The sequence below is a fragment of the Mus caroli genome, chromosome 14, assembly GCF_900094665.2.
Source record: "Mus caroli chromosome 14, CAROLI_EIJ_v1.1, whole genome shotgun sequence".
NCBI lineage: Eukaryota > Metazoa > Chordata > Mammalia > Rodentia > Muridae > Mus > Mus caroli.
Window position 1 is genome coordinate 30513816 of NC_034583.1, and position 13292 is coordinate 30527107.

Here is a 13292-nt window from a genome sequence, read left to right on the forward strand (position 1 = left end):
AGAGGCCCATTGGACTTGCAAACTTTATATGCCCCAATATAGGGGAATGCCAGGGCCAAAAGAATGGGAATGGGTGGGTAGGGAAGTGGGTGGCGCTATGGGGGACTTTTGGGATAGCATTGGAAATGTAATTGAGGAAAATATGTAATAAAAAAAATACTTATACTGTAAATTACAAATTTTAGTTTTCTTCTACTAAATGATTATGAAAAAATAGTGTTTCTATAACGTATAATACTAAAAATTAATCCATGCTCTCACCAGCTAAGCACAGTCTACTGATCTCAGTTTATTCCCAGTGTAGCACAAAGCCTAAGACCACATATTTTCCCTTGCCAAGGCCTCTCCAGATATTAAAGATAGTTCTCTGTGCCCACCCAACCCCACCCCAGGCTGCTGCCAAACCTGCTCAGCACTCCCAAGTTTCTGCAGCTATACTCTCACAAACCCAAGTTGTGCCATGGGTACCTCTCCCTGGAGTGCAGTTGAATTACCTCAAGTTAGAAAACACCAAACTTAGTTTAGAATCAACACAATTGCTGGGCTCAGAATCTAGCATCCTAAACTCACCAATTATTCTATGTCAGAAATCTTGTGGTGGTGGCAGGTCCTGGTAGATTCTGTCTCCTGAACTAACAGCCCCTGGTTGACATCGTGGTTTCCTTGCTCTTGCCCTCCAAGAGGACCAACCTCCTCCTCATGCCTCCCCTCCTCCTCTCTCAGACCTAGAAGGCCCACCTCCTTCTTGCCCAGTGATTGACTTCTTTTTTTTTTAATTAGGTATTTTCTTCATTTACATTTCCAGTGCTATCCCAAAAGTCCCCCATACCCTCCCCTCCACTCCCCTACCCACCCACTCCCACTTCTTGGCCCTGGCGTTCCCCTGTACTGAGGCATATAAAGTTTGTACTTGCACGACCAAAGGGCCTTTCTTTCCACTGATGGCCAACTAGGCCATCTTCTGATACATATGCAGCTACAGACACGAGCTCTGGAGGGTACTGGTTAGTTCATATTGTTGTTCCACCTATAGGGTTGCAGATCCCTTAACTCCTTGGGTACTTTCTCTACCACCTCTGTTGGGGGCCCTGTGATCCATCCAGTAGCTGACTGTGAGCATCCACATCTGTGTTTGATAGGCCCCGGCATAGTCTCACAAGAGACAGCCATATCTGGGTCCTTTCAGCAAAATCTTGCTAGTGTGTGCAATAGTGTCAGCGTTTGGAGGCTGATTATGGGATGGATTTACAACTTCTTTATGGTGGTGATAGACCATAATGTGCTCTACCAGCAATGTTTGAAAGAGATCAAGCATTAATATTGTTAATGCCAGAGATACTGCCCAGTGAGAGACTGGAAGCCTCCTTAAAGTTTTCATATAACTCTTAGATTAAGAGAGATGTGAGGGCAGCAAACAGAGCAGAAATCTGTAACAGCATAAAGATTACAGGACACACAGTCCTTGGGCCCATGCCACACCAAGGCTCACCCATGAGGCTGTGGTAACCTATGGGCTGCATATCTTACAGAACTCTCCTATGAGTTCTAAAGCTATTTGTTGTAATCCTGCATGACCCTTGGCAGAGAAACATGAATGTGTTTTGGATTCCGGGGCTGTACTCAGTGTTTTATTTTCTATATCAGAGGCTATGATAATAGAGCTTTGATGGCCATGTTATAGCAGTCAGTTCCCAAAGATAATAAACTTCTTGTCTGAGAGCTTGGTTTTTAAATGCAAACCAAATAATCCAAAACCATATCCAAATCACTTCCATTATCAGTTCTTCTGTCCACTATCCACATTTCTTAATCATTGCAAGTCAGGCACCAGACAGCGAGGGGCACACTTTATGCCCCAGCATCCTTGGGGTTGCTCAAATTAGTCAATATTAAATCTCACTACCAAATCTCATCCATTCCTTTTCACAGAAACCATAGGTGTTTCTGCCTATGGTTCCCTTTCTGTAATTACTCTAATGCTTGCTCACATGGCCTCTCAGGATGTTGTGTGCCCTTGACCATGGGTTCTCAAACATATTAAACACTCAGGGGCAATTAATTATTTTACAATTAAAAAGTAGATAATCAAAAGGGAGTATTTTAAATCAGTATTATTCATAAACATTGGCTGATAGAATAAATGCTTCAGAATAATTATTTGTCATTACAAGACTTATAGACACTTCAAACTTTGGGGAAATATGCTTCTCCATGGCAAGAAAGATCAATATCCCATCTAAGTTATAAAGAAAACAGATGTCAGAGAACAAAGGAGTAGAGGAAAAGAATGGATCTCCCTAAGAAAGAGAGGTAAATAGATAGCTAAAGATAGGCCAGTTGGGGGGAGGATTTGAAATGGATGCACCAAAAAGGAAGCATAAAGGGAACAGGGGGTAAGGGAGGGAATAGGGAGAGTGACAGCTAAAACTAAGAGCCATTTGAGGGGTTATATGTAAACCTAATGCAATAGAAGTTTCCTAAAATATATAAATATATGAAGGCAATCTAAGTGAAATTGCCAAGTAACAGGAGAAACAGAGCCCCACCTGAACATCTGCCTTCATCCAATGAGGCTTCAGGTACTGGAAATAAGTCACATCTGAACTCATCATTAGACATATAGGTCCAATAGGAACTGTCAAACAACCCAGGCTACTGCCTAGGCTTCTGGTAGCTTTCCAGAAGCTGAAAGCAGTACCTACACAAGTCATTGACCATGGAGAAATTGAACAGATGTCACACTAGAGACTTCATCCCTACATGGTACTAAAAAGTATTCTGCACACTACCAATGAAGAAAAGTAAACACCAACCCACCTATAAATCCTCTCATCCACAGTGGTAACCTGCCTGTAAGATATGCTGGTGGAATCAATGCACAAAGCTTTTGGGAGTAACCAACCACTATCTGATTTGATTTAAAGGCCTCTCCACTAGGAAGAAGTCATTCTCAAAGCTGCTTAGGTACCCAACAACCTGAGAATAGACAGGACATGGACGTAAGGTAAAACTAAATACTATTGTTCAACTAACAGATGATAGCAATAAAACGACTCCTAAACCATTCTGCTACACTTGTAGGTGCTTGCCCTGACCATCTGTCATGAGAGCAATCTTCTCCTACAGCAGATGAAAACAAATTCAGAGATCCAGAACCAGACACTATGCAGAGTAAGAAACCTTACAACAGACTTAAAAGGGATGTCTCCTTCAAACTCCTCCTCTTAGGTTTTAGAGAATTTGAAGGAAGATCAGGTGGAAAAAGTATTACAGCCAGAGGTAATGGAGGACATCATGGAATCAAGGCCTTTTAGACACAACTCACAGTGACTGTGGCACCAATACATTGGTCCTGCTTGCACCTATGTCCCAGGTATGCTCCTAGAGCCAAAAGGGGAAGTGGACACATGGCACTATTCCTAACCCAGAAGCTATCACTAATTGACAATCACTTGCAAATAAGAAATTAGTTTTCCCCAAGGAAGTTTCATTGGGAGAAACCAACAATTCTTAAGGGTAAATCACATGCTGTAGATGGTCAACACAAAATAAACTCAGTGCAATATTTGGAGTTTCTTTGTTCTTTGTCTCATAATGGTAAGTCAGTGGGATTGTTGTTTGTTTATTGTTATTGTTGTTATATCTACCTTACAGGTTGTTTCTGTAGATATTATGGTTTTGGATTTTGTGGTTTTGTACAATTACTGTGGGGATATATGGGTATATCTCTGCATCTATAAGCATTTGTACTACCTGAGTAGAAACAGTGTCAAAGAGAGATTAGAGATAGTTGCTGGGGTGGCTTCAGTAGAGAGGAGCAGCCACACTTCCATTTATGACAATGACTTTAGGCAGTATAAGAAATGTAGCATTTGGCATATGGCACACATTACCTCATAAAATACCAGAAGTGAAGTATTGTTCTATTTAGTCTGTCATGAGGAAATGACTGTGGGATATCAGTTCCATGTACTAGGCAGACATTTTTTATCATCCATGAACAGCCATGCTGAAAAGGCTATCTATGCTCAAGAAAACATAATTTTTAATCACATCATTTAAATTTGAGTTAGTCAAAGTACATTTTGCATTTGAACCTGGTGCTAATCCAATATTTCTAGACTAAGGACATCGGGAAGAAAACATAAGAGAGAGGGGAGACAAAGAGCGAGATGAGAGTATAAGGCATGACTGACATGGAAGGAAAAAGATGGTGGGGACTGCGGGAGGTTAAGATGGGATGAGAAGTGTAATCACAGGTAAAAAGGAAGACACAAGCATGGCAAACCCTCCCACTCTTCTGGAATCTCTCTGCTCAAGATCACAGCTGCTCTAGCTCTGCTATCTTCCGTTCCTATAGAGACTGCGAGTACAGCAGCTGGACTTCTTTCACTTACAGAAAATGGATTCTTTGTTTCTATTTCTCTATTCTAGGTACTGCTTGGCCTTCCACTGAGAGCTTTCTGGAGAGAAGTAACCAGTGTTTACCTCATAATGTACTTCAGGTGAACTCAGGTCTGATCACAAAGAAACACACAGTCAAAGGAACAAAGGAGCAACACAGTCTTTATCACACACACACACACACACACACACACACACACACACACACACAGCAGCTGTCATGATGTTAGATTTTTAGATTTGTGTCTTACCTATGCCCAAATCAAGATACCATTTAATTACAAATCCTAGTACATTCAAGAACTATACCATGATATCAGGACAGTTGATGTTTTTCCTGGATTTATGCAAAGAGTAAAATAAAATTCAGTTAAGTAGACTTAGTCAAATTTTCATAGCTATTAAAGACATTTATTTTAACCATACCTGAAAAGGTTGATATGGATTTTTTTCCAACTCATGTCTACTGTATGAACCCATACTTGGAATGCTTCACAGAAGGATGGCAAAACTATATTGAAAGTCTAACACAAATTTTCTAAAATATGTTAAATTTTCTAACTGAAGATGGAGCTGATCATTTTATAGTCCGTTTTCTAGAAAAGCTAGCAAATAAACTTCACCAGGAAGTAGAGTATAGATTGGGCAAGACCAACCTCAGAGACAAGAGGATAGTACAGCATGAGGTCAAAAGCTCACATCCAGCAGGCAGCTAAGTCGTCACTTAGGAGGATGATAATATAAAGGGAAAGTAAGTGATTCCCCAAAATAAAAGCAGCTGAAAGCATGTGAGTGTGGCCATGGAAGAAATAAAGCTGAGAGCTGCTGTAGGTGATCTTCCTCATGAGGCAGGCAAGAGAAGGAAATACAAACAAATGTCCATCTATGATCCTGTTAGTAGATTAGCACAGAATAACATTATCTTCATTTCACAGATGAGAGATGAATGCTCTAAGATGAATAGAACATACATACACTCTTGGCATATCTCCTCTCTCTCCTGATCTTCCCTGTCCCACTCCTGAGCAAGATGATCAGGAACACATTCATCCTTCTACTGTCCTAAACTCATGCAACAGATGGATTTCCATACGGTAGCAGCTGAGCCAAAAAAATACATGTCAACCTTTTCAGGTATGTTTAAAATAATGTCTTTAATAGCCATGAAAATTTGACAAAGTCTACTTAGCTGAATTTTATTTTACTCTTTGCACATACGAAGGACAAGGATAAGGATAAGCAGAGAAGGAAGGGAGAAGACGACTAGGTGAAGCAGAAGGAAGAGGAGCACAAGGAGAAAGAAGTAATGACTAAGGAAGAGGAGAAACGGAAGCAGGAGGAAGCTGTGGTGGCCACACCTTGGCACCCAAGGACCTCCAAATCAAACAGAAGAAACAACATAAGTTTTAAATGCCATGAAAGGTGTAAGACAGGAACACAAGCTGAAGTGGAAAGTAAGAAAGCAGCAATCACTATGTAAGCATCCGTGACTCTGTGAGCAGAGTAAGCAGTGTGCATTTGCCTCTCTCCGTCCAGGTTCCAATGCCTGAGCATGATCAAGCAGCCTCTCCAAAGAGTAATCATGCTGCACTGTGTTCTAAGCATCAAGCTTGTGTGGCTTTATTACCTGTGTCATTGACGTTTATTTAACTCAACTTCTTAAAGCCGTTGAATGGAGAACACATCAAAACGGAATTTGTTTAATCAAAGACTGTCACTAAAATTTACAAGGTGATCCAAGGTCTATGCTAGAGTAGGAAGCTAAGAAGTAGGATGGACTTGGAAAGAAGAGGAATGGTACATAACCTTTCTGTTTGAACCAACACTGGGCCATTTTGTAGGAGGCAGAGGTAACACAACAGCTAAATGGGGGAGAATCAGATACAGTTTGCTTGTTATTCTAGACTATCTGGGCCTATACTAACTAACTAGCACTGCATTCTGCTTCTCTGCTCCATTCTTACATGTAGGACTCTGCCCCGGTCCTCTCCTCCACATCAATGTACACTTTACTTCTGTCTAGAATTCTTTCCTACTTCTCTCATTCCACCCCCAAAGCTAAAAATATAATATTCAGAACTGAGGCTTCCACAAAGTGGTCATGTCCCTTGTCTTCTATTCCACAATGATGTTCAAGGAGGGAGACTTCTGATGTCTGCGGTTATAGACAGCAAAGATAAAAAAGCTTCCACTGCAAGCGCTGCCATGTGGGGTTCCAATTCTGCAGTCAGATCTTTACCATTATACCTTTCAGGGTAGTTTGCTGTAAGTTTGCCCATTCCAGAAAAGAATTTGGAGGAGGTAACACAGTGGGACTGTAGTCAGGATGGATCCTGACTGAGCAAACAATAGAACCATTTTGGCTATGTAGACTACAGTCTCCTGCAAACACTGTATATAACAAATACCCGTGGGCTTGGTACAAGCCCATTGCCAACCCCGTCACTCACTGTATTGTGACTGAAATAGGTACTTATTATTCTGGTTTGAGTGAAATGCCCCATATGCTCATTGAGACTGGCACTATGAGGAGGTGTGGGAATAGTATAGCTTTGTTGGAGGAAGTATGTAACTGAGTGTGGGATTTGGGGTATCAGAAGCTCTCTCTGCTGCCTGCTGATCCTGCGGTGTAACTCAGCTACCTCTCCAGTTCCCTGTCTGCCTGCACACCACCAAGATCCCGCCATGCTAATAGAAGACTAAACCTCTGAACCGTAAGTCAGTTCCAAATAAATATTTTCCTTTATAAGAGTTGCCATGGTCATAATGTCTCTTAATAGCAATAGAAACCCTAAGACACCTATGCAGTCCATAAGCTGATGTCACCTTGGAATTTTAAATAATATCTATTAATTAAACATTCCATGTAGTTTATGACTATTGTGAAAACATATTCGATGTCACAAGCACTAACTGAAACCCTGCAAAGAATGTATCACAAGAGGCAGGGGTGTGGGGAGGAGATAGCATGTGTGTTGTAACAATCATGTGGAAGAAAGGAATGAAAGTCCCCCTCTCTTTCTCTCAGCATCTCCTGCTATGCTCCTGTATTAACAGCTAAGAAAATCATCACAAAAATGGCTTTTCTGAATAAATTCAGCAACTATAATGAACCCATAGCCTCAAGAAAGGGATCAATACAAAGTCTGGATCTGCTGTCGTCCCTGTGGACGAAGGCAGAGAAGGCAGGGGGTTTCCATGAGCTGAAACATCAAAACATCCCCTTGGTTTATACAAAGGTTCATTTCTGTGAGAATCAAATAATGATAGATCATTTACAACAGGCAGAAAGCCTACAGTAAGCAAGGAAGTCAACTTGGCAAAGAAATAGCCGTTGTGCCAAACTTAAAAAAAAGTAGCTCACAGTCAGAGGAAAATCCATCCACATAAACAAGCCCACAGGCACTGCTGGCAGGGCCACCATTTGGGAAGAGAAATAGGATACCTAGGGACTGTTTTAATATTGGCTTTCTGCAAAGTAAAATGGTACCAGGATCCCTCAGGCCATAGAAATGACAGCTCATCTTTGCTAACAATGGCTCAAAAGACAACTTCATTTTAGAGGAGAACAACAGAGGAAAGAGAGTTGTCAAAGCAGAGGGTATTAGAATAGGAGCCCTCCCTCCTCAGGTCAACAACTCTCTGTCCAGCATCTTACAGGGTTGGCAAGGGAGGATATTACTTCGTGGTTTCAGCAGGATGTCTAGATAAGACTAAGCAAGTGCACATGCTTTGGTGGCAGAAGTACCATTGTTGTGTCTGCTTGTAGAAAACATTCTACTTAGTAATACTGGAAGTTCCCACAAATGCTCCTGTCACCTGGGGCTGCTAAGGCATCAGGTCTTTGAGCAAGGTGTATTTTGTCCCCGGTGTAAGAGATCTTGAGTGCTTTTACAACTGAGGAAACCCTGTGCAATTCTGTGAAACTGGTATTCTCAGAATCAGAGGAGATGCACTACAGATAAGGAAATGTAGACATGCATGAATATGCGGCTGTGTGACCATACTGTTCAATGTATGCACACTAGAAAGAGCAGGGCCTAAGAACTGCAGCCAAATGAAGTTGTATCTATAAACACGTGCTCGGAGGATGCGTTTGTGTCTTGATGAATGTCCATAGCTTCTCTGCACTACAGTGTTGGAGCTGGTTGGAATTGAATAAAAGCCTACAAAATCTAAAAATTTACCTACACATTTTCTTTTCTCTCCATGTGAGAGAGAGAAAAGAAAATCTAGTAGGCAATTCTATATCATCTGGTATACAATAAAAATGAAAACTAAATTAAAGTTAAGGACTGCTACAAATTAATATTTAAATCTATTTATGGTTTTGTTTTCCCACCTTCGAAAGTAGCCTTTAAACTGAAATAAGAGGAGTTTTATGGTACTTTAATGGATTGGGTAAATAAAGGCATGTTATTCCATGCGAGGCCAGCAGCCCCCCCCCCCCCGGCCCCTGCCCCCGGCATCAGCACACAGCTGAGGGGTTTGGCTTGTATATCTTCTGTGCTTTGAACTCTACTGCAGTGGCAGCTGTTAACATGCAGCTTTCAGAGCATGTAGCCCTGAGAAGGGGCTCATGTGTAGCATGTTGAGGTGTACATTGTTTGGGTAGCAAACACTCTACTTTAAAAGCGATGGTGCTGATAGTCCCATGAGTGCATGAATCTGTCCCCAGTGTTTGCTTTGCTTTATTTAAATAAGCAGCTCAGAGAGATTGCAAGGAGAACAGCTTACAGTCAGGTACTAATCATTCAGCATCCCACATTTGCATCTGAGACCGGAGGGATCTTATTTAAAGATACAACGTGAAAGGATAGAATAGCTCCATATGCTTGAAATAAATGTAGCATGTAGGTTTTAGCTAGACATAAAAAAAAATAAAAATACTGTCTGAATTGATTCCCCTACAGCTCCATTCTTTGAAATGCATGGGCAGCCTGGCCCTGCTTATCCAGCCACCTGCAAGAGTTGTTAGTCTGGCCAGGGTCTCACCAGGTGCATGCTGTTAGCTTCTCTTTGGGAAATTCTACAGCAATAGATGTTTCCACGAGTACCAGCTGCAAGTTCTGCACATACAAAGCTGCAAAGATATACAAGATCGCTGCTCCAATCATAATGAAGGCTTTGGTTTTCTTGCTGATCTGCAGCTCATAGGTTACGTGCAACAATCTTCTGTGGATGAATAGGATCTTGTGTCTGTTCATTTCTGGGCTACCGAGACTTAGGATGTGGCCTTAAAGTATCCTGTGCACTAGTCCACTTCTGTGTAGCCATTTCTGAGAGAAAAGTTCTCAGCTACAATAACAGTGGGAACTAGAACAGGAACAACTTGAATGTTTACATCACAGAGCTCTTAAATACAGTCACTTAGCCCTCTGGACATTTCTCAGACCAACCTTATATGCAGATGAAGAACTTAAGAAACCGTGATTTGAACTAAATATAGCTTTAAACTCACAGAAAGAGTATGCGATCACAGATAGCCTGACTTTAGAACTTACATTTTTATTAACTTTTTCTAGCTCAGAGGAAAAAAGCAGTGTGTTGTTATACTGCACAATTCGAAAATCAGTACCTGACCAGATCAGAAGTCTTATAGCAGATGTGATAAGAAATGAAAGAATACTTAGCAGAGTCAAAGAGACATAGGTTCAAATATCAATTCTATTTTGAATGCTAAACTTGAGGATATGATTTATACTTTCTAGGCTCTGTACCCATGTCTATAAGATAGGATGCTGATGCCTCCCAACCACAGTTTGATGGGCACAAAAATAGTTTAAAAAATGTTTATGTAGGCTTCAACATTGTATTTGACAGGTGACCAGCCATGATTTTGAGAACAGTATTTTTCTTTTCCTTTCTTCCATGAAGATGTAATATTTGACCTAATTTAACCTGCATCTTATAGAGGACCTCAGAAAAGGCAAAAACAGATTTTTCTGAACTGATCAACATGCAAGATTCCTCAGTGGAAACCCTGGAAGGCCTATGACACCAGTAAACAGTTTTGATTCATTAAGATGAATAGGATCAATTTCATGAAGCTTAATCTGTCTCTTCAAGTTGCCCTTCAGCCCTCTCCAGGAAACTAAGTGTCACATGGATCTATATTTGTCTATATTGATAACTTCCTGATTGCACCATCATTCTATGAGACCACAGGTGTGCACAAACTCCAAGCACCCTTCTCATCACACATGATGGGATTGTATTCCTGACAGGTCCTCTAAAGAGGAGACCCAAAGCCATTTCACAGAATGTTCTCAAATTTGATCCAACACTAAGGCTTTATTCAGAAACACAAGGCATGGCTAGAGTCATAATCCCCGTGTGAGAGGTGCCAAAGCACAGGACAAATGGATACAGTTGCCTGGTTCAGATGATTTTAATGGCATTCCTCTTGCAAAGTCACTCTGGATTCTGAAGCCTTTCATTTTCAGACCCATCAAGTAAAACTTACTCAGAAGAACCTCAAAAAGGCTACCTAAAGAAACAGAGTCAAATAGTCCAGGAGGAGAATTTGATACCTGAAAGTAGAATTATTAATATTATTATTATTATTATTCAGCATATAATGCCAGGCTCATGTCCAGAGAGTACCTATCCACCTACCCACATTTTAATAATGGAAACTCTGAATAATTTATACAGCCTTTGCAACTAAACAACCCTAATTGTGGGGTTCACAGTGTGACTTATTTTTCTAAACTCATTCTGTATTAACATAATGTTAATACTTAATAATTATTCTAAGATATGTGATTTATATACCACTTCCATGTTTGTGAAAGTATTTGTGTTTCTGTTTCATGAACTATCAAAAGCTCTTACTAATTTTCAGAGCCCTTGATGTTTCTTATCAGAAATTCAATGAAAACCTAAACAGATATCTCAAACATTTAAATTCCCTTTTGTCTTAGTGAAACTAATTCTTATAAAACTAAAATTATTATGTATGTTGGGAACCAATAAAATTAAAGGTTGAAAATTCTTTTTTTTTTTTTTTTCGGGCAGATCGCGTTACCCAGGCATCCCGCAAAGTAGGCGGGTCGCCTCAGATTGCAACCTATACCCGCTCAAAAATTCTTCTCACATAAGCAGTGAGGACTCGGGTGTCACCCCGAATCGTTATTTTCCTTACTCATAAGTTTAAGGCATTGAAAATTCTTAATATCCAGATGAGGCAGATGTATTCTAATTACTGAGTTTGCTTGATCTATTCATTCTTTATATAAAGCAGAGTGAATTACATCACAAACAAGAAAATGTGTTTTAAAAAAAGAGAGGGGCTTAAGTCTTTCTACATTATCTTAGTTGCAGATTCAAATAAACAATGTATTTCATGTATTAGTAAGTATATTTTCATGATTCAGAAACCAACACTGGTGCAATATTCCAAACCCTAGTCTACTTCACTGAGTTTTCCTTGATTTCCCATCAACATTCCTTTTCTGTTCTAATGTCATCCAGATCTCCACACAACTGTTTGTAGAGATGCTTCTAAAGGGTTTCTGTCCTCACAGATTCTTTAGGTGCCCTTGTTTAATGGATTCAAAAGTTTTTCTGAGTACCGGTTGAACACTTTCTAGAATGCTTCTAATATTTCTCTTATGATTTGATTTGCACAATTATTTCTAACAGAAAAGCATAGAGCTAATGCAATATTTTAGATGTCAGGAGTAGGGGGCCCTGCCTGTACTTATAAAGTTCAGGCAGAATGATCAGGAATTCAAAAGCCACCCTCAGCCCTAAAAGGAGTTACAAATGACCTGATGTATGAAAACTCATCTCTTAAAATATCAATAAGAAGAATATACTATTACAATAATATATCAATATTATTTACCAGTGTTAAGGTAAATGTTGGTCAAATGACCTGAAATAGTTCTTGTCAAGATTCTCAGTGGTAAACATCTCATTTTTCCTTTTTCTTTATATACAGAATGAGTTTAGAAAAATAAGTCACGCTGTGAACACCACAGTTAGGGTTGTTTAGTTGCAAAGGCTGTATAGATTATTGAGAATTTTCTACATTCCTGTTCTCTACCTATAATGTGTTGCTTAGTTATTTATCTTGTATCATAGTCATATTAACTTTTCTAAATATAATCCATTTTTTTTCACTCTAGGTACTGTGATTTTAGCAATTTAGAATTCATTGTATTATATTCTAGGTGGTTTTATAGGACCATGCTTTCATGGGGAAGATAATTTACTTTATTATTTATTACTTTTGAACATTTCCTTTCTTCTCAGCACTGTACTCCAGGTTCAGCCACAGTCTTATAATCAACCACAGCTCTAAGGAGATCTGTGTTCCTGTAATAATTCATCAAGAATATTTAGATCCCAATAGGATTCTAGGGGTGCTCATGGTTATTGGGGAGCCCCTATGCCTAACTTCTTTATATTTACAATGTCAAGATATGCGCATAGGTATACTATCTCATACATATGTCTTACTAGTTTGTATATACAAATGTGTACATATCCCCATATGTAAATATCAGGATATATGTCAACATGAGTTCATACCAGTGTGCCCAACTCTAATACAGTATCATGAAGATTATTCTGGTTTCTTCTTCTGACCCATTTGTAGCCTGTTATTCCAATGAACCTGACCCTCAGAAACCACAATCGTGCTCAAATATTTTAATTATAATATAAATGTATAATAATACCAGGATTCTTAATTGTCACATCTGAGATAAATAAATATTAGTAAATAGAGTACTGAGGAATAGACACTATACTGCTTTTAAGAGTGTAACTATAGACTATAATTTCAAGGTCGCTGAGATTAGAATATTTATGCCATATCCTTCTGTATTTTACACACATACAGACAGTGTGACTTTTTCACATTGTGTATTTCATGA

At 39.6% G+C, this 13292-nt stretch overlaps 1 protein-coding gene and 1 non-coding gene across 6 annotated transcripts in view; both read right to left on the reverse strand.

Annotated features, from left to right (window-relative positions):
* Positions 1-13292, reverse strand: part of Nrg3 (neuregulin 3) — a 1097250-nt gene that overhangs the window by 57698 nt on the left and 1026260 nt on the right. The window lies entirely within an intron of this gene.
* Positions 11418-11568, reverse strand: LOC115029350. Its single transcript, XR_003834906.1, has one exon. It is a non-coding gene; the product is annotated as a U12 minor spliceosomal RNA (small nuclear RNA).